The following is a 9,664-nucleotide window of genomic DNA, read 5'->3' as shown; positions in this document are numbered from 1 at the left end:
GTCCTAGCCCATCTTCCAATGGGGGAACCAGGTCATCAATCCATAGCAATCTGTCATCTAGAGGAATGGGTTGGGGACTATGGGAGCGTTATGGAGGGAGGGCCTAGGTGTGCCTGTGGAGGGGGTTGGTCTGGAGAGAATGAAAAAGGCTTTGCAAAGATGCTAATTTGGGAGCCGGCCGGGAACAGGTATATAGGAGTTTACCAGGCAGGAAATGGGAGAAGTGGTGCTCCAGCACAAGGAAAGGTACATGCAAGCCAGAGAAATGTCAAAGAACAGGGAACCATAATATGCATGATATGGCTAGAGCCAAAGTGCAGACAGAGGACGAATGGCCTGAAGTGAGAGTGGAGACTGAGGTGGGGGACAGTCTGTGAAGGCCTGAATTCTGGGCTGGAAATTTCTACTTGGGGAATTTTTGATATTTTGAGATGAGGAAATTACCTAAGTAAAAGCAGAGGTCCTGGATCAGGGACCTACTACTCAGGTAACTGTTAATCAACAAATACTGAGCTCCTGTGGCACATCACGAGGCACTTGTTCGTTTCCTCCTCCACCCTGACGGTGAGCTTTGGGACAGGGACTGTGTCTCATTCATTTCTGTGTCCCCAGCAGAGTCTCATACAGAGCAGGAACTCAACACACACACACACACTGAAATGAGGGAATTAGAAGCCCGGGTGAGACCCGGTGCCTGAGTCCTGTTTAGGTTCTCACCGTGCAGGATAGGGGCCAAGCCCTCCCTCATGATTTTCATGAGTCTCTCATGGTTCTGCAGTTTCTCTATACATGCAAGAGTCTCATCCTCTCCTGCCTGATGCAGAGAGCAGAGCTCCCTGAGGAAGCACTAAGGGTTGGATTGCTTCAGAGCCAGAAAATGCATGGCCCATGGGAGGTTCATTTCAGAGGTAAGCAGCCCACGTGGCCACTGGGGACATGATTTGAGGACAGCCCACAAGGGAAAACGCGGTAGCATTGTCGTGAGGGCCTCTGGGCCAGTACTTGAGCTGATCAAATACCAGGATTTTTCAAAGGTATTATTTTGGAAAGGCTGTGTGGCAGAGTATCAACTAATCTAAGCTCCAGCCATCACATAGTGAGCTTCCGCTGCATGTTAGAGAATGTGCTAGGTACTCTACCCTCCGTATCTTTTTCTCACTGTTACCTCCAAAACGTAACCTCAATCCTATTCTTTTCCCCACCCCTAGTGCCAGAGCCTCTGACCTTGTCTCCTTGGGGGCCCTCTTGGCCCTCCTGTAATCGGTTCTCCGCCCAGCAGCCAGAGTGAACATCCAAAACAGACTGCAGGTCAGGTCACTCCGTGCAAAGCCCTCCAGTGGCTCCCATCACACAAAGCCCTTACGGTGACCTACAAGGTCCCCGGTGGCCTGACCTCTGGCACTGTCTCCATCTTGTCTCCTACCCCCGGCTGCAGCCACTCCGGCCTTCTGTCCGTCACACTCATAAACCGTGGCCCTTTGTTGGGGTGTCTGCTCCACTGCTCCCTCTGCCTCGTGCACTCTGACCTTCCAGTGGTGACTCCTTGTCGTGCAGATCTCACCACCTCAGACAGGTACTTCCCTGGCCACCTCTCTAATTAGGCCCTCACCCCCAAGTCATTTTCTGACACATCGATGCTTTTTTTCTTCTTAGGGTTTAACCCCATCTCCACTTCTTTACTCATTTATTCCTTTGCCTGTCCCACCAGAGCACATGCTTCATAGGTGCGGTGACTTTGTCCCTCCTCTGGGTCTCCAGTGCCTGGCAGGGCTCCATACATATGTCCTGAATGAGTGTCTCCCCCTGCACACCTTCAAGCTGGCCCATGAGCGCCCACACCACTGAGCGGCCCTGTTTGCGCTCCATGGGAAAACCTAACCCAGAGCGGGCGGACGGACAGATGGTGGGGAACCCAGAACCGAGGCGCAGCTGTTATTAGTCTGAGTTGCTTTCGCTTGGAATAGGATTAGCATAAATACCATCCCTGGCAAGTGGATAAGGTAAAGCTCTGTTAGTTACATTCAGATTTTGTTTCCCTGCCGCAATCCAGAATCAGCCCTTTGTTGGGGTATTTCGATTCCCGGCTAAAGGTGTTGTCCAGAGAGGTCAGATGGGGTGGGAGTGCGGAGGGTCGCACACACAATCCTTCTCAGTCCCTGCCCCACACCGGCCTCTAAAGTGACCTCTCTAACCCCTAGAATCCAACCTCACCACAGCGGTGAAAAGCCTTGTTCTGGTCTGCGTTGTCCCCAAGGAAGCCCAAAGGCCTTGTAATAATGAAGATGTGATGAAGGTAGCTGCCACCTGACTCTGTCAGAGCCTCACAGCAGCCTTACAAGGCAGAAGAGTAACTCTGTCCTCATTTGTTGAATGAAAATCTGATGGCTCAGAGAGGTTCAGTGACTTGCCCACAGTTACTCAGCCAGCAAGTAACAAGGACAGGTGCCAGGCCCGGGGCTGTGGACTGACTGTTTGACAGGCATTTGAGGCCCTTCGTGGGCAGACGAGCCTTTCTCTCAGCAAAGCTGCCCTGCTCTTCCAGGTGCCCAGGCATCAGCCTCACCTGACTCGGCAAGGAGCCCAAAGGCAGGTGTCTGCCCCATGAAACGCCTACATTCTGACTCAGAAGCATCACTTGCTTTAGCCTCTTCCTCTTTAGCTCCATGAAGGAGCATTTAGCTTTGGCGAGGGGGGGTGGGGTTATTTTCCACAAATAAACAGATTCTTAAAAACTGATTTATAACAATATATATAATAACAATAAAAGCTAACATTTATGGAGTATTATGTGAAGACTCCTGTCTCCCATTTCCCCTCCCAGAGCCCACTGTGACCTGTTCCTTGGGTATCCTGCAGGGTCCGTGAATGACTGTGATCTCACTAGTCCTCAACAGCCCTTTGAGGTAGATATGAATATACTTGTATTACAAATCAGGACACCAAGGTTCAGAGACAGGAGGCTGCTTCCTCAAGGTTACACAGCTTTGGGTGGCAGAACTGGGATTTCTCCCCGGATGGACTGCCTCTAACCCCACGTGCATTCTCTCCCCGGATCACCCTGCCTCTTCTGGGGAGGAAAAAACCAGTAAGTTGAGCTAAGAAGTGTAGGCCAGGCAGGCTTTTCCTCGACATACCGGTCTTTGAGAATTCAAATTTGCAGGGGGGGCCTGGGTGGCTCAGTCAGTTAAGCGTCCGACTTTGGCTCAGGTCATGGTCTCGTTTGTGAATTCGAGCCCTGAGTCGGGCTCTGTGCTGACAGCTCGGAGCCTGGAGCCTGCTTCAGATTTGTGTGTCCCTCTCTCTCTGCCTCTCCCCTGCTCACTCTCTGTCTCTCTGTCTCTCTCAAAAATAATAAAATATTTTTTAATTTAAAAAAATAATTCAAGTTTGGGCCTCAGTAAAATGACAGATTATGTCCTGTCTCAAACCTCTGAGGTTATTGACCAATAGTCAAGACCTCAAGCATGCCAATCCTAAATACCCCTAGATGACTGTCTTGCTGTACTTGCCTTCCTGTACCTTTGTGCCCTTGGTTTACCCTTTGGAGGCATCGGCTCAGACAAGCCGTTCAATATGAATCAAGTTTTGTGAGACCAAATAGAAAAAAACACAACTGCTCAGCCATAAACCTAGACCATGCCTCAGCTGCCCCTCTGGCCTGCATGACTGGGGTGGGCCAAGCACCTCTCTGTGCCTCAGTGTCCTCACTCATAAGGCGGGAATGATTACATCTCACGTAAAAGGTTTGGAGATGCTCAAGTGAGGTAATAAAGGCCAAAGGGCGAGTAACAGTGCCACGTGCAAATGTCATTATTTTTAATAACCATAAAAGTTGGAGTGAATCTGGTAGTCTCTATGTAAAGACAGCTGGCTAAATTCACAATGACTATCGCTTCACTTCTTTCCATCCCACCCCCAAGCCTGCATTTGTGAAATCTTTTACAGTCTATAAAATCCTTTTCATCTGTTGCCTTATTAATCTTTGCCCAAGCCCTGAGAGGCAGCAGGATTAGCAACCCCAGTTTACTGATGAGAAGACTGAGGTTCCAAGAGGAGAAGTGCCTTGCTCAAGGTCACAGAGCCGGTGAGAGGTGGTGCAGTCCTCACACCTGGCCTGTCACTGCCCTGCCCTCGCCCATGCCACAGACCTGTGCTCCCTGGCCCCCAGCACTGCAGGCTCGGCAGGATCTAGCCCCGCCTTCCTCCCCAGATTCATCTGTCACTTTGCCCCTCTACACTCTGGTCTTTTCAAGTATCTCTTCATTCCTCAGACAAGCGGTGACCTCTCAGCCCTTGTCCTTTACTTCCCTCTGCCAGGCCAGCCGGTGGACTTCTGCCTATCCTTCATCAATTCCTCCCACAGTCCCCGTGACAGACACCTGACACAGTGAATTTCCATTGTCGTTGTCACTACTGTATTGATCATTTTGCAGAGTGTTTCGGGGCCCAGGCTCTGGAGCCAAGCTACCTGGGTTTAGATCCTGGTCCAGCCACTTACTAGCTGAGGGCTCGTGGGCAAGTTACTTAGCATCTCTGTGTCACGGAGCTGTGCCTTCTAGGATTGCAAGGAGTAAATAATACATGCAGAACAATAAGCTCAGGGCGTGGCACAGACTGAGCGTTAGCTCATTAGCATTAGCTATCGTGATTATTTTCCATTACTTGTATTCAGGGATGCCTGCCCTGTCCCAGTCCTTGCGCTGGCACACCGAGCTGACTCAGACACAGTGTCTGGGCTCAGAAGCTGAGGGAGGAGAGAGGCATGTATACACCCTATGACAATGCATTCATTCGGACCAAGTCACTGTTTTGCTTAAATCCTCCAGTGCCCGTGTTCATGGGCTCCAAGGAGCAAACACCACGCTGCAACCACTCCTTCCCTGCCAGCGGTGGCCTGGGTCCTCGTTCCCCCCACCCTGTTGAGTGTCTGATCATGGGGAAGGGCTTTATCGGCCCTCCCTTCTTTCCACGTTAACCCCAGAAACAGGCGGCTCCTAGAATGCAAGGAGAGTCCGCTGCGTACAATTTATCTCCCTGGGCTGCTTCCCCAGCGGAGATTTACAGGCTGTGCCTGTCACAGGGACCCTGCAGGCTCAATTACAGATCTGCTTCCAGGCTGGACTGGAGCAGCAAAGCTGCCTAGATTTGCCAGGCGGCCCTGAGGGAGAACCATGGACCCTGTCACCTGGGGCCTCGGAGAGCGTAGGGCCCGTGCAGCTGCCTCGCTTGTGACACATGAGGAAACCGAGGCCAGAAATGGGGAGATACTTTCAAAGCTCCCACCAGGGAGAATGGGCCCAGTGTGAAGTCTAATGCAGGCCCCTGAGTACCATCCCGGGAGTTTATTGTACTGTATGTGAGTGTATGATTTTATTACCCCAATAGCTTTCTCTTTATACAACAAAAATAATTGCTATGGAAACACGCTCTTTGAAACTGAAGCCTAAAGCAAAACATTGCACTTCCATAAACAAAGACCCTATTCGGTCTGCACAAACACATTAGGAGTGTATTCAGTGCAGCCTAAACATTGCCCGGCTTCACCAATTTGTGATTACAAAATGGAGGTTTATTTTTGTCCAAAGACAATGGCCCTGAGCCCCGTTCTATGTAAGGAAGAAATTATCCCCAAAGAGTCCCCCAGTTATTCCTGGGACTCTCCAAGAGTAGCCACAGACCAGTCTGTCGATTGCAGTTATCATAAAATATTGGCCTGTTCTTCCTCTCCAGCTGTCTCCTTTATCAATATCCTCAACTAGTTGAGGTCCTTAGAAGGAGTCCCACTGCTGCCATTGTGAATAGTGCCTGTTGTGGGGACAGTGTCAGGGCCTAAAAATGCCCCAGGTTGCCTTTTCTCTGGGTGTGACCACGCAGGGAGGGAACCAAGGTCCCTCAACACCCAGCCCTGCTAAAGGCTTACCATCTGACAGCCCTTGGTCAGGCCTCTGAACTGAATCATTTCAACCACTACATAGAGGCCTAAGAGTATTGTCATGAGGATCACATGAGGTCATATGTACATGATACCTGGTATATAGTAGGTGTTCAATAAATGGCAGTTACTATTATGATGATGATGATAACGATGATGTCTGAGGCCAGATTCTCCCAGGAACAGACCCTGAAACAAGGATTTGAAACAGTTGATTTGAAAGATAATCCGAGGAAACCCCTGTAGAGGTTGTGCTAGAAAGTGAGAAAGGGAAGGGAAAGAAACAAAGAATATACTATCAAGCAAGATTCTGCTGGAACCAGCCCGGGCTCAGTTCCACTAAGGGATTCTGGATAATGGTGAAGAATGTGCCTCAGTGTTGTCCCAATCAAGGGGCAAGGAAGCTGGAGTATGTATCCACCTGTCATTGGCTGGGATTTGCTCAGAGGAAGTAGATGTTAGGTCTCTGGCAGCGTTCCTGCACAAATGCAGGCCGGGCCAAGTGGGTTTGAGGCCAGAAAAGGTCCTCAGGGAGAGTGCAGGGGCTGGCACTTGGAAGCTGCTGGGTCGAGATGCACAGAAATGGTGGACACCAAGAGACACAGGCAGGACATTCAGAGCATCTGCTGCAAATACCATGTAGTGTCACTTCATCTTACAAGAAAGATAGTAAAAGCACCTCCTTTGGGCTGGGGGAACCTGGGAGAAGGCGGGAGGCTCTGTGGGTTCTAACTCCAGCTCTGTTGCCTTCAAATTGACTGTGACCTTGGTCTGTGCCATCTCTGATCCTCAGTTTCGTCTCCTGTCCAGTGGGAAGTTCAAAGCAGGTGGATCTTGAGGTCCCAACCAGCTCTCTCAGAAGTTCCATAATTCTACAGCTTTTTGATTCACACCCCAGAGCACCCCTTGGCAGGAGGTAAGCCGGGCCGGCACAATTCTCCCTGTTGAGAGCCAAGGAAAGTCAGACTCAGACAAATGGTTAGGCCAGCCATTCTCAAAGTACGGTTCCTCCCTGCAACATCAGTTAGAAATGCAAATTCTTGGGCCCGAAGCTAGACCTACTAAATCAGAAACTCTGGGGGGAAGGCCTGCAGTCCGTGCCACTGCCTGGTGATTCTGTTCCTTGCATGCTCATGTTTGAGGCTAGGCCACACAGGGAGTTAAAGACAAAGCTGGGACTCGAATCTGAGTTCCTACCTCCCAGGCTGTTGCATCTGTGGTTGGCACAGTGCCCCGTACTTAGTAGACCCTCAATAAATAACCAGGGAATCTTTAAGCCTCACACCCCTTTCTGGTCACTGCCTCTCCAGGGCACCTTTCGTGCTGTGCTGTCTGCTATTAGTCTCTGGCAGTCAGGTGAATCCATGGTAGACAAGAAACAGTCCTGGAGAAGAGGAGCCCCTGGCCTCAGGTCACTCAGCAAGGAAGTGATCAAGCCATATGCAAAGACCTGGTGTCCCTCCTCTTACCTCAGAGCTCCCCTACCACTGCTGGGTGTCTCCTCTGGGCCAGCAGTGAGGTGGAGACAGGGGTCTTTTGAGCCGTCTGGATGCAAGATGATAAAGTCCTGTGACAACTAGGTGCTCCTGGGGTCTCTCAGCCTTTTTTTTTTTTTTTTTTAATGTTTATTTATTTTTGAGATGGGGGAGTGGGAGGGGCAGAGAGAGAGGGAGACACAGGATCCAAAACAGGCTCCAGGCTCTGAACTGTCAGTACAGAGCCCGATGCAGGGCTCGAACTCACAGACTATGAGATCAGTAGCTGAAATCAGACGTCTAACTGAGCGCCCCTCTCAGCTTTTTCTAGATGCTTCTCCCTTCCCATCTGGTGTGCCTGGGGCTTATGAGAAAGCTCAGCTTTGGGGAAAGGAAACTATTTTGGTCTTGGAAACTCTGGCATAGCAGCCAGAAACTTCTAGTTATGTCTTCCCCACCTAACTACTTCCCGAGTCTACGTAGAAAGGTTCCCTGAGGTAAGGAGCCCTTCCCTCTGCAGAGCCAAAGGGCCTAGTCACAGCACTAAGTGAGGGCTGGTCCTGGGGAGGGTCACCTGAGGGGGCAGCTAGTGAAGCAGAGAGCTGAGTCACCGCAGACCCCTCAAGAGCGGCTGTTCGAATACCCGAGAGGGGAGGGACCCAGCCAAGGTCACTCAGTTGGATCCTGGCTCCCTGACTGGCCTAGACTGACCAGATGAGTCCTCTCGGTTCACTGTCTCCAGTCCATGCACCTCTCCCAGAAGGGCTCTCGGGCTTACCCCGACTTGGGCCGACTCTGCAAATCTGACTTCGTGCTCACTGGGCACCACCCCCGGCTTCCACTTCCACCACGTCACTTGCCTGGGTCACCAGTGCTCTCTCCATTTCCATACATAAATCAAGACTATCGGGGCGCCTGGGTGGCGTTAGGTTAGGCGTCCGACTTCGGTTCAGGTCATGATCTCACAGCTCGTGAGTTCGAGCCCTGCGCCGGGCTCTGTGCCGACAGCTCGGAGCCTGGAGCCCGCTTCGGATTCTGTGTCTCCCTCTCTCTCTGCCCCTCCCCTGCTCGCACTCTATCTTTGTCCCTTTCTTTCAAAAATAAATAAACTTAAAAAAAAAAAATTTCTTACCCAGACTGACAGCTGCAGCATCAGCCAGCCACTTTATCCTTGAAACGTGTTCCTCTCAGTTTTTCCAACACCCTGTTTTTCTGATTTCTCCTGCGAGGTCCCAGGCTTCTGTGGACTCCTTCATTCATCCTACCGGGTTGTAAGTGGCTGTGTGTATATGCTAGTCATTGTGGCTGGGTCTGGCAATCAGTGGGGAGCAAGGTGGTCAGGTCCTGCCTTTGGGAGTACACGGTGTAAGAGGCTCTGTTCTGAGCCCTCCCATCTCCCTCTTCCCCGCTCTCTTCTGTTCATCTCAGCGACACACTGCTGACTGCCAAGCCCCACTCTGCCCAGAACTTCCCCCCAAGCTCCAGGCCCACAGCTCTTACTGCATGGAGGACAGTTCCCTCTGGATGGTCCACAAACAACTCAAACTTGCAAGGCCCAAACCAAACCCGTGACCGTCTTCTCCCACCTGTCCTCCATCATGGCTTGTCTTACACAACTGGGGCGACATGTCTCACTTCTCCCTCTGGCACCTCACAACCATCTGCCTCCCTAAATAACGCACTCCTCTGTCTTTCCCACGGCCAGAGCCCTCGGCCTGCCCCCCCTGACACGGCCCCAGGCCTTCTTCCTCGTCCTGTCTTGTTCCCTCCAAACCATTGTATGGACAGAGCTCGAGGGGTCAAGAGTAAGCCTGACCAGCCCAGTGTCCGTCAGCAGGCAAATGAATACTCCATGAGTGGCAAATCCACACAGCAGAGTATTACTCATCTATAGAAAGGAATGCAGTACTGACGAGCCGGTGAACCTTACAAACACGAAGCTACGGGAGGCAAGCCAGACACAAAAGGTCACGTATCGCATGGCTCCATCTGTGTGAAATGTCCAGAACAGACGAATCCATAAGGCAGAGAACTGACGGTTGCCAGGGACTGGGGGAAGGGACACTGGGGAGAAACTACTTAACACGTAAGGGGTTTTACTTGGAGTAATAGAAATGTTTCGCCACTACATAGAGAGGAAGGTAGCCCAACACTTTGAATGTACTACGTGCCACCACACCGTTCACTTTAAAAAGGTTAGGGGCGCCTGGGTGGCTCAGTCGGTTGGGCGGCCGACTTCGGCTCAGGTCACGATCTC

This window comes from Panthera uncia (assembly GCF_023721935.1).
Source record: "Panthera uncia isolate 11264 chromosome C1 unlocalized genomic scaffold, Puncia_PCG_1.0 HiC_scaffold_4, whole genome shotgun sequence".
Lineage (NCBI taxonomy): Eukaryota > Metazoa > Chordata > Mammalia > Carnivora > Felidae > Panthera > Panthera uncia.
The sequence above is the reverse complement of the archived record's forward strand: the minus strand, read 5'-3'. Positions refer to the sequence as shown.